The sequence below is a fragment of the Macaca mulatta genome, chromosome 11 (assembly GCF_049350105.2).
Source record: "Macaca mulatta isolate MMU2019108-1 chromosome 11, T2T-MMU8v2.0, whole genome shotgun sequence".
Classification (NCBI taxonomy): Eukaryota; Metazoa; Chordata; class Mammalia; order Primates; family Cercopithecidae; genus Macaca; species Macaca mulatta.
The window spans coordinates 115,544,525-115,571,760 of record NC_133416.1 but is presented as its reverse complement, the minus strand read 5'-3'; the positions used below and the strand labels follow the sequence as shown (position 1 = coordinate 115,571,760).

The 27,236-nt window shown below is 44.4% G+C and overlaps 1 long non-coding RNA gene across 1 annotated transcript; it reads left to right on the top strand.

The window, feature by feature from the left end:
* The first annotated feature begins 1,943 nt into the window (after nucleotides 1-1,943).
* On the top strand, nucleotides 1,944-16,693 carry LOC144333018 (uncharacterized). The gene is made up of 4 exons (XR_013401321.1): nucleotides 1,944-2,150; nucleotides 7,031-7,868; nucleotides 15,429-15,970; nucleotides 16,446-16,693. It is a non-coding gene; the product is annotated as an uncharacterized LOC144333018 (long non-coding RNA).
* The last annotated feature ends 10,543 nt before the right edge of the window (nucleotides 16,694-27,236 follow it).

The window sequence follows — 27,236 nt, the reverse complement described above, 5'->3', positions numbered from 1 at the left end:
AAGATCGTGCCACTGTTCTCCAGCCTGGGTGACAGAGTGAGACTCCATCTAAAAACAAAACAATATGTCAAAGAAATGTATTTTGGGGTAAAATGTTTTGATTTTCTTCAAGGTTTGTTGTCTGTCATGTGATGTTATACCACATTCAGGTTGGAATTTGGTATCTTATTGCCACAAAGACTGTTTTGTCAGTCTTCTTGTTACTGGTGTTATGCCCAGACCGTTTATTCCCCGAAGAAGACCACCAGAGTCCAGAGTCAAAGCTAAGCAGCAAGGATCTTTATTACAGGTTCGAACCTGGAACTCTCCCTCGCTCGTGAAACGAGACGGGCAGGAGAGCTCCCCCACTCAGCTCCGAACAATGTTATATAGTCTAAGAAAAGTGGGCATAGAGTTATTATACAAATCAGATATATGATTGGCTAGTGTTTGAACAAGGCGATTTGGCTAACTATGATTGGTTCCTGCCATTTCTGATATTTTGGTTCAAACTTTGAGGCGGGAGAGCAGGTTTATGGCAGCAAGAGTTTATCTTACTTAAACACGTCTTGTGACCTTGCCTCAGAACTTACAAAATCTCTGGTATGTGCAAAACAAAATCTCTGGTACGTGCAGAAAACCAGGTACTCACAGAACTTACGAAATCTCTGGTATGTGCAAAGATTAGAGAGCAGAACAAGGGTGTAGCGGGTGGGGGGCGGGTACACATCTATCTTTGTGTCCTTTCATTGGAAAGGGGTCCTGATCCAGACCCCAAGAGTGGGTTCTTGGATCTCGCACAAGGAAGAATTCTGGGCAAGTCCACAGAGTGAAGTGAAAGCAAGTTTATTAAGAAAAAAATAAAGGAATGGCTACTCCCTAGGCAGAGCAACCCTGAGGGCTACTGGTTGTCCATTTTTATGGTTATTTCTTGGTTATATGCTAAACAAGGGGTGGATTATTCATGCCTCCCCTTTTTAGATGCTATAGGGTAACTTTCTGAGGTTGCCATGGCATTTGTAAACTGACATGGTTCTGGTGGGAGTGTAGCAGTGAGGATGACTGGAAGTCACTCTCATTACCATTTTGGTTTTGGTGGGGTTATAGCTGGCTTCTTCACAGCAACCTGTTTTATTAGCAAGGTCTCTATGATCTGTATCTTGTGCCAACCACCTGTCTCATCCTGTGACTAAGAATGCCTTAACCATCTGGGAATGCAGCCCAGTAGGTCTCAGCCTTATTTTACCCAGCCCTTATTCAAAATGGAGTTGCTCTGGTCCCAACACCTCCAACATTATGATTTCTATTTTCATGTTAGTGCTGGTCGGTTGTGCCTAAACTCCGAAAGGGAAGGGGTGTAACAAATGAGGCATGTCTGATTTTTCTTCCTATCATGGCCAGGCCTTCAGTTTCTTAGGTTTCTCTGGGATCCTCTTGGCCAAGAGGGGTGTCTGTTCAGCCAGTTGGGGGGCTCAATATTTTATTTTTGGTTTATAAGGTAAATTTATTATCCTCATTCTTATTGCAGAGGAAACTGAGGCTTAGGAAAGGTAAGTGGGGGAACGAGGACTTGAACACAGGCTTTCAATATGCAGCTCTGTCATTTTGACCCCCTCACAATTGAATAAACCGAAGACCCTAAAGGTCAATATTTTTCTGTTGAATGTTTATCTCAGTCTTGTAGACAAGCACAAAACACTTACCAGCGAGCATTGTCACACACTGGTAGACAAATTAAGAGAAAAACTTGTTAAAGAAACAAAATGATTAAAGAAGTAATACATGTCCGTTATTGGAAAGTTAGAAAACAGAAACAACCAAAAGAATATTAAAATGATCAATGTCGTGGTTGATTTTGTGTGTTAATTTGACTGAGTCACGGGGTGCCCAGATATGGTCAAGCATTATTCTGGGTGTGTCTGTGAGAGTGTTTCTGGATAAGATTAACTTTTGAATCTGCAGACTGAGTAAAGCTGATTTTCTTCCCTGATGTGAGTGGGTCTAGCCCAGTAAGTTGGGGGCCTAAACGGTTCACAGCAACTGAGTAAGAGGAAGCTTCTCCTTCTGGACTACTTGAACTGGGACATCTGTCTTCTCTTGCCCTCAGACTGGAACCCACACTGTCAGCTTTCCTGGTTCTCAGGCCTTTGGACTCAGACTGGAACTACACCGTCAGCTCTTCTGGGTCTCCAGCTTGTCAATTGCAGGTCTTGGGAGTCCACAGCTTTCATAATTGCTAGTTCCTGATTCTCTCTCTCTCTCTCTCTCTCTCTCTCTTTCTCTCTCCCCCCCCCCCACCGTGTGTGTGTGTGTGTGTGTGTGTGTGTGTGTGTGTGTGTTTATGTATGTATGTATGTATATAATGTCTCTCTGGTGAACATTGACTAATACAACTCATAGTCCTAAATAAGGTCTTTTTTTATCCTTTTACTGTATAGTATTCCAGCCTTTATCTATGCATCCACATACACTGCTTTTTCATTTCACAGCATATGACAAATATATTTAAATAATCACCATTCTTTCAATTTGCCGAGAACAAGTTTATTTATGTCTTTAGGTCATATTTATTGTGAGTCTTAAACTCTTTGGGTGCTAGACATGAGAGAAGGGGCCCTACCTCATGGTACTTACGGTCTAGCTAGACAGAAAAAATTAAACAAGCATTTACACAAAAATTTCTTAATTATACTTGTGATAAGTGTTATAATTTAAAAAATATATACAGGGATCTTCAGGAATATATAATAAACTCACTGAATGTAGCTCTGTGAGGTCAGGGGAGGGTTTTTAAAGGAGGAGACAATGAGACAGAGACCCAAAGGATAAGTCGGACTCAGTAAGTCAAAGGGTGGGAGGAAGAGCATTCCAGGCAGAGAGAACAGCACATGTAAAGGCTCAGAGGGAGGCAGGAGCTGCCTGAGAACCAGAAAGAAGGCTGCTGTGGCTGCTGGGCAGTGAGCCAGCAGGAATGGAGGGAGGGGGCATGTTGCAACGGCTGTTTTTGTAGAGACGGGGTCTCACTATGTTGCCCAGGCTGTGACATTTCTAAAGCTGATTTTATTACTGTAATCAGGAAGCAAATAAAGGTGTGGGAGTGGGGAAACAAACCCAGAAGGCATCACGGAAACTCAACAAAAATTTTCTTCAACTCTCGTAGCCACGGCGGGGAATTGTCAGGCAACAAAAATATGTAGGGGGTACAGAGAGGAAGGGGTTCTGTGCTTTATTCCTATTCCTCAAAGATTCTAGAATAACAGCCATTTAGTTCAATACAATTCCATCAAAATCCGCGTTTATTGAGTCCCTGTTATATGGCATTCTTAATGGTGAGCGTTGGAATTCTGTCTCTCAATGCCTCCCTGGAAAAGAGTTAGAAACCATCACGAGGTGGTCTGCTGTGGAGAGATTTTGTGTTTGAATAAAGGTAAAGACAAAAAAAATTAATCAGGACAAGTAATCAAAGTGAAATTGAATCTGCATGCTAAGGAGAAGTTCCACCATCTTTGCTGAGTGATTAGGATTAAATAGAAATATCTGTTTTCTTTCTTCTCCTCTTCAACCTTTTTCCTAGTGTTGTTTTTTTCCCCTCTAAAAGTAAAGAGAAGTCGTAACAAGCGCCTCTGTGAATGATGCGAAGTTCTCTTGGAGTTTTCAATTTGGCTGTATTGATTTATAAGGTCTTTTCAATTACTGAATTCTTCTTGGTGGCAGAGTGCAGGGCCCCCATACGTGAGAATCATGCTCTATTGTTCCCAGGTACTTAGAAAGGGGCATTTGTGTGTCTGCAGTAGATTGATGAAGTTGCAAATAATGAAGCTTCCCACGCAACATTTATTAAATGAAAATCTAGAATTCATTAACACAAGAACTTGTCTTGTATTAGAAACAAAGAAGGGGCTTGAGAAAAAAATAGGAACTACAGTAGTTATCATGAACATAATATATGAAGCAATTTGAATTCAAGGGAAGGCAATTTGGAATCTTATTAAATTTTCTTCTCTTCTTTTATTGTGTGAGCACGGTTGGGTGGCTTCTGGGGAGCCATCGATCAAAACCCAGGTGCATGGGGAGCTGGAGCCTGGCTAAAGAGACCAGTTCTCAAATTCTTGCTGTAGTTCAAATGGGACTACCACCCAGTGTTTAGTATCTGGCCCAAAACAGGAACTTAACAAATATAAATGAGAAATTACGAGTGAATGAATGAATGAGTGAATTACGGTAATGAATGATTAGGAGAGATTACTGAACATTAGCTGTGGTTGCTGAGAGAGACTGGCACAGCTATTTAGCTAAGCCCAGTTATACTCCGTTCCCAATTCACCTATTCACTCACTCACTCACTCACTCACTCACTCACTCACCAAACATTTGTTGAGAATGGATCATGTACAAGGTACTATGTTAAGCACTGTGTTAGTTTTCTAGGGCTGTCTTAACAAATGACTACAAACCTTTAAAGCAGCAGAGAGTTTTTCTCTTACAGCTCTAGAGGCTGGAAGAACAAACCCAGAGAAGGATCCTTTCTTGTCTCTTCCAACTTCTGGTGCCCAATGAGTTCCTTGGCCTACAGCAGCGTAACTCCAATTTCTGCCTCTGTCTTCATATGGCCATTTCCCTGTATGTCTGTGTCTCTGAATCTCCCTTTCCTTATAGGAACACCTGCCACTGGATTTAGGGCCTACTCTAATCCAGTATGACCTCATCTTAACTTGGTAACATTGGCAAACACCCTGTTTCCAAATAAGGTCACTTTCATAGGTTCTTGGTGGATGTGAATTTAGTGGAGACACTTCAACCCAGCACAAGCACTATGGGGGATACCCAGATTGGTGCCCAACTGCTATGAGCTAACATTTGAGAGAGGAGATAAAAAAACACAGGCCGGACAATTTGCAATTGCAAAGATATGGAAACAACCTAAGTTCCCATCACATAAGGAGTGGATAAAGAAACTGTGGTATATATATACCATGGAATACTTCTCAACCATAAAAAAGAACAAACTAATGTCTTCTGCAGCAACTTGGTTGGAGCTGGAGGCCATTATTCTAAGTGAAGTAACTCAGGAATGGAAAACCCAGTATCATATGTTCTCACTTATAAGTGGGAGGACGCAAAGGCATAAGAATGATATAATGGACTTTGGGGACTCTAGGAGAAAGGTTGGGAGGGGAGTGAGGAGAAAAAGACTAGAGATTGGGTACAGTATACAGTGCTCAGGTGACGGGTGCACTAAAATCTCAGAAGTCACCACTAAAGAACTTATCCATGTAACCAAAAACCACCTGTATTCCCAAAACTATTAAAATAAAAATTAAACACACAGGCTGGGATTTGGGGCCCATGCCTGTAATCCCAGGACTTTGGGAGGCTGAGGCAGGAGGATTGCTTGAGCCCAGGAGTTTGAGGCTACAGTGAGCTATGATTGCCCCACTGCACTCCAGCCTGGGCAACAGAGTGAGATCTCATTTCTTTAAAAAAAAGAGGCCAGGTGTGGTGGCTCACGCCTGTAATCTCAGCACTTTGGGAGGCCGAGGCGGGAGGATCACGAGGTCAGGAGATCGAGACCAGCCTGGCTAACACGGTGAAACCCCGTCTCTACTAAAAATACAAAAAAATTAGCTGGGCATGGTGGCGGGCGCCTGTAGTCCCAGCTACTCGGGAGGTTGAGGCAGGAGAATGGCATGAACCTGGGAGGCGGAGCTTGCAGTGAGCCAAGATCGTGCCACTGCACTCCAACCTGGGCAACAGAGCAAGACTCCGTCTTCAAAAAAAAAAAAAAAAGAAAAAGAAAGAAAAAAGTGTGGCTGGGCACAGTGGTTCACTCCTGTAATCCCAGCACTTTGGGAGTCCGAGGCAGGTGGATCACTTGAGGTCAGGAGTTTGAGACTAGCCTGACCAACATAGTGAAACCCCATCTCTACTAAAAATACAGAAATTAGCTGGGTGGTAGTGGCGTGTGCCTGTAATCCCAGCTACTTGGGAGGCTGAGGCAGGAGAATCACTTGAGCCTGGGAGGCGGATGTTACCGTGAGCTGAGATCGTGCCACTGCACTCCAGTCTGGGTGACAGAGTATGACCCTGTCTCAAAAAAAAAAAAAAAAAAAAGAAAAACCACATAGATTCCCATGATACCTGCCAGTTTACAGTGCATCAAGCCGGTGCCCTGCTTTATCCCCTTGAGTTCTTCATGGGTACGCTCATTTTTAGAGATGAGGAAATGGAGGTTCAGAAAGGCGAAGTCACACAGCTAGTAACTGACAAGGCCCAGGTCTTACTGATTCTTTTTGCATGTACATGGTAGGGAAGTTAGAAAACACAGATAAGCATAAAGAAAAAGAAAATTGAAATCTAACCACACATAGGTAAGCATTTACAAATTTTGGTATGTAATCCTTCCAGAATTTATGAATACATTTCATCTACCGAGCACTCCTCTCCCCACCTTAGGAACTGGCCATGTTTCCATCTACGCCTCCCTGGCAGGCTCCTGGGAGCCATGTGTGGGCACCACCACCCAGTCCTGGCTAGGGTTAAGTAAGGCACAGGCTCCCGGTCCACACTGATTCCACAGTCCTTTAACTAGGGACTTGAGATAGAGACCAAGAGCTTCCAGCCTCAGTCTTGTTGATGCCTGAAGTGAAGCAGGCGAAGAGTCTGGAATGGGCCACACTGCATTATAGAATAGGCTTAGGAGCTGAGATAACTGGTCTGCAGTGAAGGAGTAGAAGGAGGGCAATGAGAGAGAATTTTGGAGATGATTCCTACAACCTAGTCACATCTTACCCTCGAGTTCTCGAAGTGTCCTTATGGCAAACCCCCCTTTTCCAACTCAACTAGATGGAAAGGGTTTCTGTTACATGCAGCCAAGGGTCTTGTGGCAAGGGGCAGGAAAAAAAAGAAAACAAAAAAACAACATAAAGACATTTGTTTATTTACCAAGATGCCTGGTGAAAGGTAGTTCTGGAAGGTAGTTCTAGGATGGTTCCGTGTCAGCAAAGGCATAGGTACTTAACTATCTTTTTGTCCTGCCTTCCCTGGTGTGTAGGCAATGATTCCTCTCGTGGTGACAAGATGGCTGCCACTGCTCTGAGAATCACATCCTCACAAGATAGCATCCAGATCCAGGAAGGGAAGACAGCCAAAGGCACTGTCTCTGCATGTACCACTCTTCCGTTGAAGGGAGTGTGAAGATTACCTTCTGAAAACCTCTCAGCAGATTTCTCTTAAGTCTCATCAGTCAGATCAGGGTTACATGCCCACTTCTACACCAGTCACTGGAAGAGGGAAATTGGTGTGCCATGACTGGTTTAGACAAATTGTAATTCACCCTCCAGAGTTGAACATATTTTTAACAGAGTCAAATCAAAGGAGGCAGAATGGTATTGGGAGGGTAACCCATAAACTACTCCAGGAGTGCTAATAAAGTATCTATAACATTTTTCAATCTATGATAGTCATTTAAAATATTGTGACCATCTTTCCATTTTGATAAATACACAAAGTGCATGCTTCTATCAATTTGTGATGGTTAATATTGAGTATCAACTTAATTGGAATGAAGGATGCAAAGTATTGATCCTGGGGGTGTCTGCGAGGGTGTTGCCAAAGGAGATTAACATTTGAGTCAGTGGCCTGGGAAAGGCAGACCCACACTTAATCTGAGGGGGTACCATCTAATCAACTGCCAGCACAGCCAGGATATAAAGCAAGCAGAAAAATGTGAAGAGGCTAGACTGGCTTAGCCTCCCAGCCTACATCTCTCTCCCGTGCTGGATGCTTCCTGCCCTTGAACATCGGCCTCCAAGTTCTTCAGCTTTGGGACTCTGACTGGCTCTCCTTGCTCCCCGGCTTGCAGATGGCCTATTGTGGGACCTTGTGATCATGTGAGTTAATACTACTTAATAAAGTCCCATATATATATAATATATCTATTATATATATAATTACTTCTGTCCCTCTAGAGAACCCCAACTAATACACCATTACACTATAGAGCAGCAGTTCTCAACACAGGTGATATAGACAGTGATTTCCGCTGTCTGATACCCCCACCTCCTCTGCTGTTGCCCTGGCAACAATGCATTCTCTGACCCGGTTGTCAAGGACAATTGTGTCTTTGTCTTTCTTTCCCACTTCTTTGTTAGAGACTATTTATTTTTCTCCCTCAGGTAAGACTTAGGTTTCCAGAGAGGATTATCAGCTTCCTCCTGGCTTACATAGCTCCTGCCTACCCATTCCTGAAGTCCCTGTAGGATAGAGACTCACCACCAAACGCTTGGCTACGGGAGTCAGGGACCAAGGGAAGGGCAGATGCAGCACAGCTTTAGGGCGGGAGCTGGGCTCTCTTTCTGGAGATGCTGGGAACTGATCACCTCAAAGTGACCTAAGTAAGTGCCCCGCACAAGCTGATCATAGCAATGTTCCTTTGCACTTCCTATTCCTGTTGGCCTCATGGTTCAGCACACAGACTTTGGACTTGGGCTGACCTAGGTTTGAATCCTGACCCTGCTACAAGGAAGCAAGTTACTTAAATCCCATGACTCTCAGTTTCCTCATTTGTAAAATGGGGATAAGAATATGTGTCTGTGGGTTATAGTGTGGATTGGAGATAATGGGCCTAAAATGAGGAGAGGAGGGCCTGGCATGTAGGAGATGCCTGAGAATTGATAGGTGCTGCTGATGTTGTAATAATATTTCCTCGGTTACTTATTCCTCCTCTTGCTTCCAATCCTGTACACGGGGGAAGGATGAAGAACAATTGTGCTTCTCAAATTCCTCATCTGTAAGAGGAAAAATCATTAGATGACATATTGTATGCAAAACATCCAGCACGTGGTAGATACATATGCAATGTAATTAGCGGTACCAATACTTCTACTAGTTGGATGTTTATGTATGCATTTAACAATTATTTGCTGGTGCCTCCTAGGAGCCAAGCCCTGTGCTTGGTTCTGGGGATTTAGCAGTGGCCTGGACCAGCTCAGGATTGTCCAGGGGGCTGAGGGGCTGAGCTAGTCACCTGTGACTGGGGAGTAGACATCTGTGCACTAGGCCCTTGAAACAGAGCTCTCTCTTCTGCACTCCCTGGAATCATGGAGCAGGAAGGAAGCAAGGATTGAGATGGTGGAGTGAGTAGGAATAATAATTCTATCAGCTGTAGTCCCAGCTACTTGGGAGGCTGAGGCAGAAGAATCGCTTGAAGCGGGGAGGCGGAGGTTGCAGTGAGCCAAGATCGCACCACTGCACTCCAGCCTGATGACAGAGACTCTGCTTAAAAACAAAACAAACAAACAAAAAACTATCAGGAAGAAGCGAGAACCACCAACTGCAAAGGGATGTCGAGGTCCTGCTCTGTGGCTGCAAGGGGTGGGTGGAAGCTCTTGGGTAAGGCTTCTGAAGACCCAAGAGATGTTTAATTGTGTCCAATTCAGTGGGCAAACTAAGCCCAGGCCTGTGTGTCTGGGATTCCATCTCTTTTGGATCAGGAAACATGAACTGTATTCAGAGACTTTTGGGAGCAAGGACCCACCAGAGTCTTTTTGTCTGCTGACTTGACCAAATTAGGCAGGCTAGGCTGGAAGGATGCTGAGAAATTCCAGAAAAGAAAATGTTGGCTTCTGTTTATGGTTGACTTCAGCTTAGAGTATCCAAAAGCGTGAGCTCTGGAGCCAGAATGCCTGGGTTTGACTCCCCACCTCCTGTTTCCAGCTGTTCAACCTTCGAAAAACCACTTTACCTCTCTTATGTTCAGTTTTCTTACATATAAAATGGGGAGGAAAGTTGTACCTATCCTATGGGGTTGCCAGAAGGATTAAGTGTGTAATGCATGTGGAATGCTAGTTATCCTATTAGATCTACACAACACGCCTGAAGGCAATGCAGAATCTGTGTGCCCATTTCACAGATGGGAAAACTAAGATTTGAGAACTCCTCAAGGGCAGTTGATGGGTCACAGTTATCTTTATTTGTCTTCTCTTTATTAAGCCTTCAATAAGTGGTGGTGTCACATATTATTCTAGATACGTGATAATTGATTGCCTTCACTCAGTAAGTGGAGGTGAATGAATAAATGAATTGTTTCATATCAGACTGTGGTTGAGGCCACACTTGACTAGATCCTGGTTCCAAATTTCGTGCTCCATGTGAGTGATTCGCTGGAGTGGGTGTGCCAGGTGGATTAGATGTATGCCAGTCCATTTAGTGGTGGTGATGCAGGTAAGAATAGTTGTATTTTTTAACTTTTATTTATTATTAGAGACAGTCCTGCTTTGTTGCCCAGTCTAGTGCAATGATGCAGTCATGGCTCACTGCAGCCTCAGCCTCCAGGGCTCAAGAGATCCTCCCACCTTGGCCTCCTGAGTAGCTGGGACTACATATGTACATCACCACACCCAGCTAATTTTTAATTTTTTTTTGTTGAGACAGGGTCTCCCCGTATTGGGCAGGCTGGTCTTGAACTCCTGGGCTCAAGCGATACTCCTGCCTCAGCTGAGATTACAGGCATGAGCCACTTCACCTGACTAAGAACAGCTGTACTGATGGAGCAATCCCTATGTGCTGGGCACTGTGCCACACATATTGCATGCCTTCTCATAGGATGCTCAAAGTCACCCTGTAAGGGCTGTTATTTATATCCATTTCATGGATGAATAACCTGAGACTTATGAAGGTTAAAGAACTTGCCCAAGGTCATCCATCTGGTGGTGTTCAAGCTCGGATTCCCACCTGTGTTTGTCTGACACCAGTCTGAGCATCTGGTCCACACTACATTGCCCAGGGCAGGCGAATGACTTGCCCAAGGTCACACGGCAGGTGAGGCTGGCCCAGGATGCCAGCTACCTTCCTTCCTTCAGTTCTGCCTTCTGTGACCTTCAGCCCTCCCTCCAGGGCAAAGCCTCTCAAGCCTGAAACCCACCTCACTGTGCCTGGGACCCCTTCAAAGCCCCAGGGAAGGACAGTCAGCAGGAATCCGGGGGGGAGTTTCAGCTGTTCCCTTCAGATCCCCACTGTGATCCAGTGACTTTCCAGATTGGATCCAATTTCCAAACAGAGCTGACATGTGTCGGGCATTCGGCAGCAACAAGCCAAGCCTGGCTGCGTGCAGTGGGGATGGAGGAGGCTAATGATTTGCCGGTGGCGTCCCATTAGCAGCAAGTTGTCAGAACACACTAGCTTGGGAAGACGGTGTCAATGATGGCGCCACATCTGAGACAGACAACCTGAGAGGAGCAAGGTGGGGACGTTCTTCTGGAGCTTCTGTGGTCGCCCCAAGCAGAGGCTGGCATATTTTCCATCTCAGACACCACAGGCAGCAAAAGAAAAAAAAAATCACAATGCCTTTTGGTGTATCTGTGGGCTCATGGCCTGTGGAATCCTGGAACAGAATCATCATGTGTGCATGGAAGGCAGGACAAAGTCGTGATTAGGAGCAGGGCTTTGGAGGCAGGACTGGGTTGACCTAGCTGTGTGACCTTGAGTCTTATTTATTTATAAAATAATTTCTTTGTTTCTTTATAAAATAAGAATAATATGACCAGGTGCTGAGTCTCACTCTTTTTATTCCAGCACTTTGGGAGACCAACGCAGGGGGACACTCTGGGCAACCTATTGAGATTCTGTCTCTACAAAATTTTTAAAAATTAGCCAGGTGTGGTGGTGTGCACCGGTGGCCCCAGCTACTCAGGAGGCTGAGGTGGGAGGATCACTTGAGCCTGGGAGTTTGAGGCTGCAGTGAGCCATGATCGTGCCACTGCACTCCAGCCTGGGCAACAGAGCAAGACCCTGTCTCAAAATTAAAAAGAAAAGAATAGAATATGCTACCTTTCCTGTAGACTTATCAGGTAATTTAAATGAGAGAGTACTGAGAAATGTCTTAACAAAGCACCCAGCACCTAGCACATGCTCAGTTTCCTCAAAGGGCTGATAAAACTTACCTCAAAGGGTTGTTGTAAAGTTTAAGTAAAGTCTATTTGACTCTGTGTGTGTGTGTGTGTGTGTGTGCGCGCGCATATATACCTACATGTGTTTGTATGTGTACATATACATCAACATATACATAGATACATGTGTCTTGGTACGTGTGCATAGCACACAGTAGTTTCTATCTAATGTTGGCTATGATTATTATGCCAAGTTGAAATCCATGTCCCTGTACCTCTCATCCACTGATTTTACCTTGGGAACCCAAACAGAACATTCATCCATTCTGCAGCCAACATCTAACAATAGTTTCTGAGTCTCTACTATGTGCTAGACATAGTCGATGCATAGTAGGTGCTGGGTTCTTGGTGGCCCCAAAGGTGTGCTGTTCAGATCCCCCTCGGAGGCAGCCAACTGACTGCCTCTTGCTGCTGCATCTGTGGCTCCACAATAATGTTCAGGTCTAGCTGTGCTTCTCCCAAATGCTCTCAGCCAAAGACTGAGCACTTTGGGGTAATAGAACTCGGCCAATCCTGCCCAACATGGGACCCCTCTATATTAGTTTTCTGTGGTTGCTGTAACAAATTGCCACAAAATGGTGGCTTAACACACACACACAAATGTATTTCCTACCAATTTTGGAAGGCAGAAGTTCAAAATCAAGGTGTTGGCTGCACTCCGAGGCTCTGGTGGAGAAGCCTTCCTTGCTTCTTTCCACCTCTGATGGCTGTCAGCCTTCCTTATGGCTGCATAACTTCAGTCTGTGCCTCTGTTTTCACATTGCCTTCTCCTCTTCTCTTGGTGTCTTCTCTTCTGTCTGTCTTGACCCCTCTCTACCTTTCTCTTATAAGAACATTTGGAATTGATTGAGGGGTCACCCAGATAATCCAAGATAATCTTCCCATCTCAAGATCCTTAATCCCATCTTCCAAGACCCCTTTTCCAAATAAGGTGACATTCAAGGTTCCAGGGATTTTTTTTTTTTTTTTTTTGAGATGGAGTCTTGCTCTCTCGCCAGGCTGGAGTGCAGTGGTGCAATCTTGGCTCACTGCAACCTGCACTTCCCGGGTTCAAGTGATTCTCTTGCCCCAGCTTCCCGAGTCGCTGGGACTACAGGTGCCCACCACCATGCCCAGCTAATGTTTTTGTATTTTTAGTAGAGACAGGGTTTCACCATGTTGGCCGGGCTGGTCTCGATCTCTCGACCTCGTGATCCACCTGCCTTGGACTCCCAAAGTACTGGGATTACAGGCATGAGCCACTGTGCCTGGCCCGGTTCCACGTATTTGATGTGGATATTTTTTGGGAACCTTTCTCAGCCCACCACATCTTTCGATGGGCAACCTTTGCTTGGGAACTCCCCCATTTTTCTCTGGCTGAGACTGTCTCAGAACTCTCTGAGTCCAATTCTCTACCAGTCCAATCCTTGCTCCCCTCTCTGCTTTCACAGATGTTAGACCCAGAGTTTGGTTTGGTTCGAAGACTCTCCTGCCTGTACCTGCCTCCTCTCCCCTTTCCCTTGACGGATGTTTCCTTCAATCATTGTACATCAAATCCTTTCTTGGCATGTGCTTCTCAGAGGACCCAAACTGACCTAGTGCTGAAGGATGGCTATTCAGGCAAAGGTTTAGCATTGAGCAAGCTTGTCTTAGAGCCTTCCAGTGCCTGTATTGTGAGTGCTTTCTCTTCCACCTTCCACAATGTCCTGGTACCCTCTACCTAGTGAGATATCACTAAAGCAGACAGTTCAGTGGTTCTGTGACCAGGTGGGATACAGCCCTATTTGGGTATGTTAGCTTTGCATGGTTCTTTGCACGTGGTGTCTGCACCCCAGACTCCACCAAATAATATGGAGTTGACAAGAGGGCAGCCATCTTCTTCCATCCTCACCAGTGATTGGCTGGAAGTGGGCATGTGATTCAAGCTAGCTAATCAGAACTCTTCCCTTGCAATTAGGGGCTCTACAGTGGCCTAGAAGAGTCTGGCCTCTATTATCACAGAGTTGAGGGGATGTGCACTCAGGAGCTGCCAGTGGCCATGCTGTGAGCCTCATGGAGAAAGCCAGTCTGAAAAAATGCAACCAATGTGCAGACAGAATCAAAGATGAAAGGTGGAGAGAGAGAGGAGTAGCAGCTGACCAATACTCAGTTGCAACTCCCTGGTGGTGAATATCCCTGAAGCCAGCTCTACCCCTGCCCTTGCTACAATAGGTTCACTTGAGCCAGTCAATTCCTCTTTGACTTATGCTGATTTTGTTATTTGCAACCACTGGCCATGACCAGGAGGAGGTAGGGTCCCAGCTAAGCATGTTGGCTAATTCTGGCATCTGGTGAACTCGGAGCCAAGGGGCCTGGATTAGAGTGCTGGCCGTGCCTTTTCCCAGCTGTGTAACCTGAGGTCAATTACATAATCTGAGCCTCAATTTCCCTATCTATATGTACAGTTGTGGTGCCTGCTCTGGCTCTTTTGCAACTTTTTTTTTTTTTTTTCCCAAGTCTCAAATAAGGCAGTCCTCGCACAAAGTGCTCTTTCTTTCTTTAAACCCCTTTTCCAGCTTTATTGGGACATAATTGACATACGTTTTATTGCCCGTATTTGAAGTATATGATTCACGAATTTTGACACATGTGTGTACCTCTGAAGCCACCAGCACACTCAGAATAGTGAGCCCATCTATCATTGAAGAGGTGTCCTTGAGCCGTCTGTCATCTCTCCTGCACCCCTCTGTCCCACCGCCTCCCAAGGAACCACGGATTTGCTTTTTGCCACTATTGACTAGTTTTCATTCTATAGAATTTTATGTAAAGGGAATGATACAGTATGTGTTTTTTGGTTTGCCTGCTTTTACCAATCGTAATTATTTTGAGATTCATCCATGCTGTTTTGTGTCATAATAATGCCTATTCTAACTCCATTAATTTTATTTTTGTGAAGCTCATTATACTTTTTTTTTTTTTTTTTTTTTTTAAGATCAGGTCTTGCTATGTTGCACATGCTGGTCTCAAATCCCTAGGCTGAAGTGATCCTCCTGCCTCAGCCTCCCAAGTAGCTGGGATTACACCATAGTTTCAGGGCCAGGTGTGGTGGCTCATGACTATAATCCCAGTGCTTCGGGAGGCTGAGGCAGGGTGATCTCTTAAGGCCAGGAGTTTGAGACCAGCCTGAGCAACATAGCAAGACTCTGTCTCTACAAAAAAATTAAATTAGCTTAGTGTGGTGGTGCATGCCCGTAGTCCCAACTACTTGGTAGCCTGAGGTGGAAGGATCACTTGAACCCAGCAGTACAAGGTTACAGTGAGCTATGATCATGCCACTTCTCTAGCCTGGGTGACAGAGAAAGACCCGTCCCTAATAGTAATAATAATAATAAGTACATAGTTTCAAATAGCTAGAAGGATACTGAATATTCCAACACAAAGAAATGATAAATGTTTGAGGTGATGGATATTTCTAAGTATCCTGATTTAATCAGTATATATATATATTTTAAGACTAATCAGTATATTTTTATTTTTTTGAGACAGGGTCTTACTTCGTTGCCTAAGCTGGCGTGCCCTGGAGTGACCACGGCTGGAGTGCAGTAGCGTGATCACAGCTTACTGCAGCTTCGATTTCCCAGGCTCAAGCGATCCTCCCACCTCAGCCTCTCAAGTAGCTGGGACTACAAGTGCATGTCACCATGCATGACCATTTAAAAAAGTAGAGACAAAGTCTTGCTATGTTGCTCAGGCTTGTCTTGAACTCCTGAACATAAGCAGTCCTCTTGCCTCAGCCTCCCAAAGTGCTGAGATTACAGGCATGAGCCACAGTGCCTGGCCCACTATGCTTTATATGTATCACAACATCACTATATACCTCATAGGTATATATAATTATTGTGGGCCAATTAAGAAAATCAAATTTAAAACGATGAAAATACAAAAAAGGAGTGGGAAGTACCCTGAATGCCTTGGTAAGTCAAATTTGGTCCAGAAGATAGGAGAGAAAACCTATTAAGAATCAGAAGCTTGCCACATTAGTGAAGTTTTCAAGGGTCCAGTGATCTGCCAGCACATCCCCTCTTAAGGTAAGGACAAGTTATTGCATTTGCACTTTCCACCAAATAAAAGGAAGCACGATGCTTGGTGGGCCTTTTTGGGTTTTGAAGACAGAATACTTTGCACTTGAAAATACTTCTCCAACACATTTATCGAATGACAGGGAAGGCTGCTAGTTTTTGAGTTCAGCCAAGAGCAAAAAAGGGCTCTGGAGCAGATCCAAGCTGCTGTACAAGCAGTCCTATTGCTTGACCATATGACTTAGCAAATATCATGGAACTAGGGGCATTTTTGGTAGAGAAGGATGCTGGGATTTTGGCATATGGCCATGCTATCTATAGTTGGTGGAACTGTGTCTCAAAAAGATGTGTTGAAGTCCTAACTCCTGGTACCTATGAATGTGACCTTATTTGGAAATAATGTCTTTGCAGATGTAATCAAGTTAAAATAAGGTCATCCTGTATTAGGGTGCACCCTAAATAGGATGACTTGTGTCCTTATAAGGAGAGGGACATCTGGAGGCATACATACTCACAGGGAGAGAACGCCATGTGAAGACAGAGGCAGAGACTGGAGCAATGCGTCTAGAAGCCAAGAAACACCAAGAATTGCCAGCAACACCAGAAGCTGGGAGAGAGGCATGGGATGGTTTCTCCCTCAGAGCCTCTAGAAGGAACCAACCCTGTGAACACCTTGACTTTGGACTTCTGGCCTCCAGAACTGTGAGGAATAAATTTTCTGTTGTTTTAAGCCATTTAGTTGGTGATAATTTGTTATGGCAGCTCTGGGAAACAAACACACCGTCTAAAGCACCCAATGGTATACCATCTGAAAAGCAGCTCTGGGCTTGCTACTGGGCTCTGGTGACAACTGAGTGTCTGACTGTGTGATGTCAAGTGACCATGTAGTCGGAAGCTGCTAGTCTCATCAAGAGCTGGGCACTGTGAGGCCTATAAGGGCATAAGGTCAGGTGGGCCCAGCAGCAGTTCGTTGTAAATTGGAGGTGGTATCTATTGGACTGGGCTCAAGCAGGTCCAGGGAACACAAGCACCCAGGGCCACTCTCTTGACTCTCACTTATGACACATGTAGGGGTTTCCAGCTGATGGAAGATGAATAAGCTTGCTTGACCCAGTCTGTGGCTGTAAGCCAAAAATGGACTGTGGCAGCACTACAGGCACACTTGGAGTTGGCCCTGAAGGACTGGTGAGGGAGATCCTCCCAATCTCTGAGCACCTTCCAAGCCATTCCCTTTGTGTAGAGAGAGAAATGGCCCAAGTTAAGGATAAACATTGACACAGTTTGGATATTTGTCCCCGCCCAAATCTCATGCTGAAATGTAATCTCCTGGCTGGGCATGTTGGCTCACACTTATAATCCCAGCACTTTGCGAGGTCGAGGTGGGTGGATTGCTTTAGCCTAGGAGTTCAAGATCAGCCTGGGAAACATGATGAAACTTCATCTCTACAAAAAATTCAAAAATTAGCAGGGCATGATGGCACACACCTATAGTCTCAGCTACTCAGGAGGCAGGATAAATTGAGGCTGGGAGGTCAAGGCTGCAGTGAGCCATGATTGTGTCACTGTACTCCATCCTGGGTGACATAATGAGACCCTGTTTCAAAAAAAAAAAAAAAGAAAGAAAGAAAGAAATATAATCTCCAATATTGGAGGTGGGGCCTAGTGGGAGGTGTTTGGGTCATGGAGTGGATTCCTCATTAATGACTTGTGCCATCCCCTTAATGGTAAGTGAGCTCTCACTCTGAGTTCATATGAGACCTGCTTGTGTAAGAGTGTGGCACCTCCCTGCCTCCAGCTCCTGCTTTTTCCATGTGATATGCCTGCTCCTGCTTCACATTGCACCATGAGGGAAAGCTCCTTGAGGGTTCACTAGAAGCTGAGCAGATGCTGGTGCCATGCTTTCTTTAAAGCCTGTGGAACTGTGAGTCAGTGAAAAATCTTTTCTTAATAAATTACCCAGTCTCAGGTATTTCTTCTTCCCTTCTCTTCTCTTTTCCCTTCTCTTCTCTTCTCTTCTCTTCTCTTCTCTTCTCTTCTCTCTCTCTCTTTCTCTTTCTTTCTTTCTCTCTCTCTCTTTCCTTCCTTTCTTCCTTCCTTCCTTCCTTCCTTCCTTCCTTCCTTCCTTCCTTCCTTCCTTCTTTCTTTCTTTCTTTCTTTCTTCCCTCCCTCCCTCCTTTCTTTCTTTCCTTCTTTCTTTCTCTTTCTTTCTCTTTCTTTCTTTCTTTCTTTCTTTCTTTCTTTCTTTCTTTCTTTCTTTCTTTCTTTCTTTCTTTCTTTCTTTCTTTCTTTCTTTCTTTTCTTTCTTTCTTTCTCTTGCTCTCACTCTCACTCTCTCGCTCTCTCGCTCTCTTGCTTTCTTGCTTTCTTGATGGAGTTTTGCTCTTGTTGTCCAGACTGGAGTGCAATGGTGTGATCTTGGCTCACTGCAACCTCTGCCTCCTGGGTTTAAGTGATTCTCCTGCGTCAGCCTCCCGAGTAGCTGGGATTACAGGTGTGTGCCACCGAGACTGATTAATTTTTGTATTTTTAGTAGAGATGAGGTTTCACCATGTTGGCCAGGCTGGTCTGGAACTCCTGACCAAAGGGCCAGCCTTGGCCCCTCAAAGTGTTGGGATTACAGGTGTGAGCCACCACACCCGGCCAGGTATTTCTTTATAGCAATGCAAGAATAGCCTGATACAGACATGAACTTCTGGAAAGTGGTGAATGATTTGGCTGATTGCTCAAGGGCCTGGAGAAATATTGGAAGATGAGGTAAAGAGTTTGGGGACAAGGTATGCAGATAGAGATATCAGACCGGCTACAAAGTATAAGTTCCTTATTTTGTATCTTTTTTTCTTTTTTTGAGATGGAGTTTCACTCTGTTGCCCAGGATGGAGTACAGTGGCACGATCTCGGGTCACCGCAACCTCTGTTTCCCAGGTTCAAGCAATTCTCCTGCCTCAGCCTCCTGAGTAACCTGCCACCATGCCCGGCTAATTTTTGTATTTTTAGTAGAGATGGGGTTTTGCCATGTTGGTCAGGCTGTTCTTGAGCTCCTGATCTCAGGTGATCTGCCCACCTCAGCCTTCCAAAGTGGTGGGATTACAGGCATGAGCCACTGTGCCTTGCCCTTATTTCACATTTTGATGCCAACTAGAAGACATCTATTATGAAAAAAGCACTAAAAAATCACATGGACAGGATGACTTAGCCAGTAGGTGTCAGCTATCCTTTCTGTGTGGCCAACTCAGGGTTTGCATCATAGAGTAGCCATGGCGGCAGAGATGGAGATGATGCATGGGCCAAACAGCATGATTCATCTTACCAAGGCTGATCCAGGTACTGCTGCTGCCCAATCACTAATCTTCTCACATTAGAGACCGTGCTGTCTCCCACATGGTATAATCCATGGAGGAAACCACCCACACCTGATGTGGACATGATAGAGTGAAAAACTGACTGTATTAGATTTTTACACTGTGGATATCTTGATTGGGATTGACGTGTATTCCAGGTGTGTGTTTACCATTCCCGCTCTCATGGCCTCAGCCAACACTGCTGTTTAAAGATTCATATATATGTGCCATCATGTGATACTGTGGAATCCTACTTTGGGCCAAGTGATGCAGCAGTGGGCACATGACCATGAAATCCACTGGTCCTACCGTATTCTGCATTATCCAGAGGCGGGCACCTCTGTTAGAGCAGTGGAATGGCCCACTGAACACATAGATGATCCGTTAGCTTGGAGATGATACCCTGCAAGTTTGGCACACTATCCTTAAGGATGCAGAACATTCTGTAAATCAATGGCCATTATATCTTGATGTGTCATTAAGAGGTAGAATATCGGGTCTGAGAGCCAAGAAGTGGAAATTGGCATTGACTTACTCTCCATACCTCCTAGTGATGAGTTTGGAGGATTTGTGTGGTGTCATCAGGCTCTGTGAACCTTGAGTTTGTAATTTCCAGAGGGGGCAATTTCCACCAGAGAACACAATAAAAGTAAACATAAATCTATGCATGCCATCTGGGCACTTTGGGTAGACCACAGGGCAAAGAAAATAGTCACCATCCTGGCAGAGGGCATTGACCCTGCTTATCATGATGAGACTGGGCTGCAACTACACAATGAGAACAGGGAGAGATATTCTTGGTGCTTAGGTGCTTCACTGGGGCATTACTTGGTACCTCCATGCCTAATTGTCACTGAAAATAGGCAGTTAGCAACCACTGCCTGATAAGGGCATTGTAACCAGGGGCTCAGACCCTCCAGGATGACCAGCCTTTTAGTCCAGCAGAAGTGCTAACTGATGGAGAGGGTGATCTAGAATGAGTGGTGGAGGAGGGAGATGATGAATATTAGTGATAGCCTCAAGACCACCTGCAGCCGTGGGAGCTCTAGTTCATCCCACTAATCTTCCCCTTGTTAAAATTTCCCCCAAATGGTGACAAACTAGAGTCCTAGAAAGAAGCTACAGCTGCATGGAATGAACTTAATGTGAGAAGCGATGGATCAGAGCAGTTTAAGGGGCAGACTGTAATAGATGCTGTTAGTGTCCCTCGCAGATCCCTTTAATGGGCTGGTGGACCCGTCTTCCAGGTGCTGTGAGTGCTGACTGCATGGCTCATGGATACCTCGCCTCATTCTCTGGTGAGTCAACTTTAGCCAACAGGCACCCTCTATTACTTGGGTGCAGCACAGAGCCAGTAACAGACTGACACAGAGGAATAAAATCCAGATCCCTGGCCTCTAGGTGGTATCATCTCTATGATGTAATTTATGTTCCAGAGATCCTTCTGGGGTCAGGCAAATGCTATTCTCTAGCTGGCCATACCCTTGCTTAGATTTTACCCTCTTCCTTGCTTTGCCCCCATTATCTCCTTCCTCCTGTGAGTATTCACTCAAAACATCACTTGCAGAAGCACCAAAGCCACCAAAATCTGGGGATTACCAAAAGTTTGAAATATCATGATTAATTAATTCTTTAATACTATCAAGTAATTTCTTAGCTCACTAATTTCTTAAAATCATCAAATACCTAGTGTTAAAATTTTCCAATGATTTAATTTTATTAAAAAAATTTTGAAATGTATTTATTTTATTTATGACTCTTATTTTAAGTTCAGGGGTACATGTGCAGGATATGCAGGTTTGTTAAATAGGTAAACATGTGCCATGGTGTTTTGCTGCACAGATCATCCCAAAACTATGGTTTGCTTGTTTGGATCCATATTAGTTTTCCATTGCTGCTGTAACAAATCACCATAAACTGGGTGGCTTAAGCAATACAACTTTATGATCTTATAGTTCTGGAAGTTGAACACGGATATCTCTGAGCAGAAGTCAAGGTGTCATTAGAGCCATGTGCCTTTCTGGAGGCTGTGCAGGAGACTCTGCCTCTTTGCATTTTCCACCTTCTTAGAGGTTGTTCACATCCTCTGGCTTGTGGCTCACTTCCTCCCCCGTCTAAACCAATCACATTGCTCCTCTCTGATCCTTCTTTTATAGTCACATTGCTTTCTGATTACAGCCAGAAAGGATTCTCCACTTTTATAGACTCATTAAATTAGACTGACCCTTCCTGAAAAATTTGGAGTAATCTTCCCATCTCAGGATCCCTAACCTTAACCTCATGTGTGAAGTCTCTTTTGCCATAAGGTAACGTATTCACAGGTTCCAGGGATGAGGAGATGGACATCTTTGCAGGCCATTATTCTGCCCACCACAGTATCCAAATGAAGTTCATATATTTCACTTGGTTAATATGCCTAAGTCTTTTTAAATCTGTAGATCCTCTTCCTTTCTAACTCACTCTCTCTCTCTCTTGCTTTTTTCAGAGACAGAGTCTCACACTCTGTTACCCAGGCTGGAGTGCGGTGGCATGATCATAGCTCACTGCAGCCTTGAACTCCTGGGCCCAAGCAATCCTTCCACCTCAGCCTCCTGAGTTGCTGGGAATACAGGCTCACACCACCATGTCTGGCATTTTTATTTGTTGTAGAGATGGGGGGTCTCGCTATGTTGCCCAGGTTGGTCTTGAACTCCTGGCCTCAAGCCATCTTTCCACCTCAGCCTCCCAAAGCACTGGGTTTACAGGAATGAGTCTGTACCTGTCCCCTTCCTTTATAACCCTTTTTGTCTTTGCAATTTATGTGGAAGAACTGAGTTATTTTCTCTAGAAGATTCCTCCAGTCTATATTTTGCTATAGTCTCACAGTTTCTTTAAGGTGTTCTTTTCTTGGTTTTCCTTGAAAATTGGTAGTTGGATCTACAGGGTTTATCAGACTTATGTTTCTTTCTTTTTGTAAGACATAGTAGGTAGTGCACTTTTTGTGATATTAGCAGCTATTGATGCTTAATGCCTAAATCTATTAATTCTGTAGGGTTTGTAAAAGGGTGATACTCTTTCCATAATTCCATATTTATTTATTGCCTATAATACATCTATAATGTATTATCAAGTATTTGGGTAGCTTGAGGTACAGTTCTTAGAGGAGAGGCAGAATAAATGCTTGCTCCTTTCCCTTTATTTACTAGTTTTCACAATAGTTTGTTCACTAGTATCCTCCCTCCATAATCAGTGAGTTTCCTTTCGATTATCATAATGAAGTCAAGGATTTAAGCATTTCGATTCCAAACCCAGATCTTCTATATTCTAGTTATAGAACAACAGTGTGCAAATTTTCACTCACCAAGAACCCTGTTATTTTATCCCCAAGACTCCTTAATTGAAAATATCTTGCTCACTAAATTCACTGCATAAAATAAGAATTAATTAGTTGCCCAAATTTTAATAAGTTAAAGATAATCAAGAGTCAAATAAGGTTCTGATCACAAAAGTCCTAATGTAACTCTTCTAGAGTCTTCTAGAATGCCAGAATACCAGCCAAAATAAAACATTCTTTAGTCAACCTGGTCTTATCCCCAGTAGTTAGCCTCTCTATATTGAGAATAGCTTGAATACCCTTGCCCCCATAATGGGCTCCAAGAATCCGTTGTTTCAAAACCATTGACTTAACAACCAACAAGCTAACAGTTACTGAGTCCTTCCTAGGGGATAGGCAATGTTCTAGGTACTTCAATGTATGGTGCATTTAATTCTCAGAACCACCCTAAGAGGTAGCCATTATTATTATCTTCATTTTGTGGATGAGAAAATTGAGCAACAAGAGAAGTTAAGTGACTTGCCCCAGGTCACACAGCTGGTGAATGATGGAGCTGGGAGTGGCAACCCTGGGCCCACACTCCCACGTGGCGATGATTAGCTGACGCTGAGTGGTGGCTTCCTTCCTTAGACAGAGCATGTACCCTTCAGGTCACGATAACACCCACCTGTCCGTCTTCATTCATTGACATTACTGGCCTAGCCTCTGCAGGTATTTGGGTTTGAGATCTCTGGCCTGCCTCACCAACCCTTTACACATCTTATGATTCTAGGAAGCTTTAATTGAGTTTGTAATAAGAATGGATGCCTCATCTTAACCTGTCCAGGGAATGGAGTTTTATTTGTCCTGGATCTCACACTGGGCTGGATTTATAAATGCAGAATCCCAGCACCAAATTTAGCAGAGTGAATTATTTTGTTTCCCGAATGTAGGCCACAGTATCTAATTGGAGCTGTAATGCAGTAACTGTGTGGGCAATTACCCAGCGAGGTGATGGGTGATGGACATATTCAAGATGGAATCTGGGAGCACTGGACCAAATAATTTCCTTTTCTCTTTCTCTTTCCACAAGAAACAATTTTCTTCCCTGTTGTCCATCTTGGTGGTTTCGGGTCTCCTTTTGGACCTTGGAGACGACATTGAAGGTGTGGCTCAAAGACCAGCCAGCCAGCAAGAGATTATGGGACTCAAGTCCCACACCACAGTTGCTTGCTACGTGAGTCTGGGTTACCTCTTGAGGCTACGTGAGGCTGGATTACCTCTTGAGGCTCTCTGGGTCTGTTATTTTGGTAACACAAAGACCTAGAAACATTTTCTTTGTCAAAGACCTTTGGTTCTATGAGGTAAGTGGGAGGCGGTGGGGGTTGCTCTGGGACTAGGCAGATTTTGTTTCCATGCAAGATATGGTAACTGCCTTTAGTTGAGTACTTACTGTATACTATATATATGCAAAGCATTTCACAGACATTATCTCATTCAGAACACACAATGCAACAACATATACAAACTGAGCTTCAGAGCAGCAAAGTGATTTGTCCTTTGCTCCACAGCTAGCGAGTGGCAGAGCTGCAAAACCCATTGAAGAAGATTCACTGGGAGGCAGAAGACTTCCCACTGGGAGGCTGGACAATGACTTGGCAGGGAGTTGGTCAGTTAAGTCCACTCTCATTCTAATATTCTGTGAACTCAAAGTGCTGTGATATTGGAAGCAAGGGTTTTTTGTGTACTCCTCCACTTTATTTCCAGCCTTCTGCTTATGAAACATGGGACACAGTATCATCAAGCTGTTGGTTAATTTGAACAAAAGTGAATTGGTAGGAATATCTCATGGGACCAAATGTAGCTGAATGACAGTCCCTAGGAATAAAAGGACTTTGGCACCCTGGGGAACCAGATGGCTGTGGAAACCAATGGTTTTGGGGGTTGGTGACAATTATGGGTCAACTCCACCTATTTCTAGTCTGTCTTTGCTCTGCTTAAGATTTCACTCCTAGGAGAGAGCTGAGTGGTTCAGATTGAATCAAGGGAAGAAGGAGCATTTTGATGGACAGCCCCAAAGAAATGCATTCAATGGGAGTGAGTAGGTAGGAACAAGTTTCCAAATAAAACTGAAGTTGTTGGTAGCAAATGAACAGAAAGGGATGTCAGGCAGGCAAAACTCAGCAGTGGTCCATTTAGAGGACTTCTTAAGGAGGGACGGATGCCACAGGTCTTGGCAGCTCTTTTAGGAGTTGGGATAAGGGTCGTTGGTTCTCCCCATCTGTAGAAGGATTGCATTAGAGTACATCGATTCTAAATCCCTCTCTGTCCCACCACCCACTCTTGCCATGTAAGGCCCTCTGGGTCTTTCAGCATATATCAGCGCCCAACCAAGGAATGCTGGGTTTTTTAGACTTCTGCTGGATGAAGCCCTGGGAAATGCAGCTGTAGCTGTCACTGAGCTCTCCCCACCCTCCCCTTTGTTTACTAAACATCTCGATGAGATGCAGGAAAAGCATCTTTAACATTGGACGATTAGTGGGTTTAATTACATACCCACAGCTATTCTCTTCCCCCATCATTGTGTATCCATCTTAATCCTCATCAGGCTTCATTATGCATGGATAATGGAGAGACATTGGGATTGTAACTGTTAATGCTGATGAAAAGAGGGGAGTGGCTGCTGGCACAAGGCTAAGGTAGGAACTGCTTTCTTGGCTACATCAGTCGTGTTGGCCACCTCTCGGTTGAGCCCTCTGGCTTTTTCAATTGCATTGTTCTCCTTGGTGGTCAGAGACCAGGCTTGAAGCCAATATTCCTCTTCCTTGGCTGCAAATTGGAAACACCTTAAACTACCAAGACAAGAGTCCCATCCCAGATTTTTTTTTTTTTTTGTAGACAGGGTCTCGCTTTGTCACTGAGGCTGGAGTAGTACAGTGGTGTGATCACAGCTCACTGCAACCTCAGCCTCCCGAGCTCAAGCATTCCTCCCACCTCAGGTTCCACAGTAGCTGGGACTATAGGCATGAGCCACCATGCCTGGCTAATTTTTGTATTTTTTGTAGAAATGGGGTTTCACCATGTTGCCCAGGCTGGTCTCAAACTCCTGGGCTCAAATGACCTGCCCGCCTTGGCCTCCCAAAGTGCTGGGATTACAGGTGTGAGCCACTGCACCTGGCTGAGATTGTGATTTAATTGTTGCATGGTGCGCTTTGGGCATTAATAGTTTAAATGTCTCCCCCAGGTGATTCTAAGATGCAAAAAGGCATAACACTGACAGGTTATGGGCTAGTATTTTAGGCTACCGAGCCTCCCTTCCGTGAAAAGAAATGAAGATTCTGAGACAGTAGCCTTATTGTGGGCCTTTGCAAGTACTTTGTAGTGGTGAAGCACATAGACCTAGATAGCCATGGGTTCAAATCCCAGATCTTTCTCTCACTAGCTGTGTGCCTTGGGGCAAATGTCTTAACTTCTCTGAGATCTAGCTTTTCCATCTATAAAATAAGGTTGATAATAGAATTATTATTATCTGGTATTTTCATTTTTTATGACATTTGATGTATCACTGTGAGCAAGATAACCCCATGAGGGGAACTGGTTTTATGAGATGCAGCAAGATCCCTAGGGCCTCATTATCTGACGTGTGGCCTGTGCTACAGAAGCATCTGGATTAGCCGGGAACTTGTTAGAAATTCAGATTCTCAGGCCCCAGCCCAGGCCAGTGAATCCCAATCTGCATTTTAACATGACTCCCAGGTAACCTGCATGCACTTTAAAGTTTGAGAAGGCTTGGACTAGAATATTCTGAGCCTAGGATCCCTCTCAGTTGAGTATCTTTCTCCACTATTGCTTTAAACCAAGATATTTATAATGAAATTCCAAGCACTGTGATAGGGAGATATTTCTGATCAAAGGGACTTCAAAAATCATTTTGTAGGATTGCTGGGATGCTCATATTGGCTTCTCTTTGGGACAACATCCATTGCCACACCTCAAAATAGTCTACCTTATAGGTATCATTATTGCCTCCACTTACCATATAAAGAAACTGGGACTGAGAGAGGCTAAGAAACTTGTCTAAAGTCACACAGCCCATACAGAATCTTTTGAAGCCTGTTTCAAAGTTTTAGTACATAACTCCTTGACTTTTAGTTTAGTTAAAACCAGGAAGTAACCCCCCAGCAATTCCCTATTCCCACTCTCGGGGAAGTGGGACACAGCCACTTTGCAATCCTTCCCTCTTTCTATGCTGTTTCCAGCTAGAGTAGGAGCATGCCAATTGCAGATGCTCCCAGTGGCTGCTGCTTAATACTGTTGTACAGAAGCACCTTAATTGTGGTGATATCCTCTCCTCCTCACAAAGTTAATATCTATTCTGATCCAGGCTTGATTCTTACGAGTGCATGGGCTGATATGAGGCTTGTCAAGAGCACAGCAGAGATGGAACAGGAGGGCTCCCCTGTACCTGTGTGGTGTCATGCTTTCATAACTCTTTCTTTAAGCAAAGAATAAAAACTTCACGCCATTTCAGTGGAAGGGCTGAAGGGCCTTTAAAGTACAAGGAACCCCAGACTCATCCAGAGAGGACTAACATTGTTTGACTCACAGGGAAATTAAAGGAGTTGGGGTGAGACAAAAGTCATCT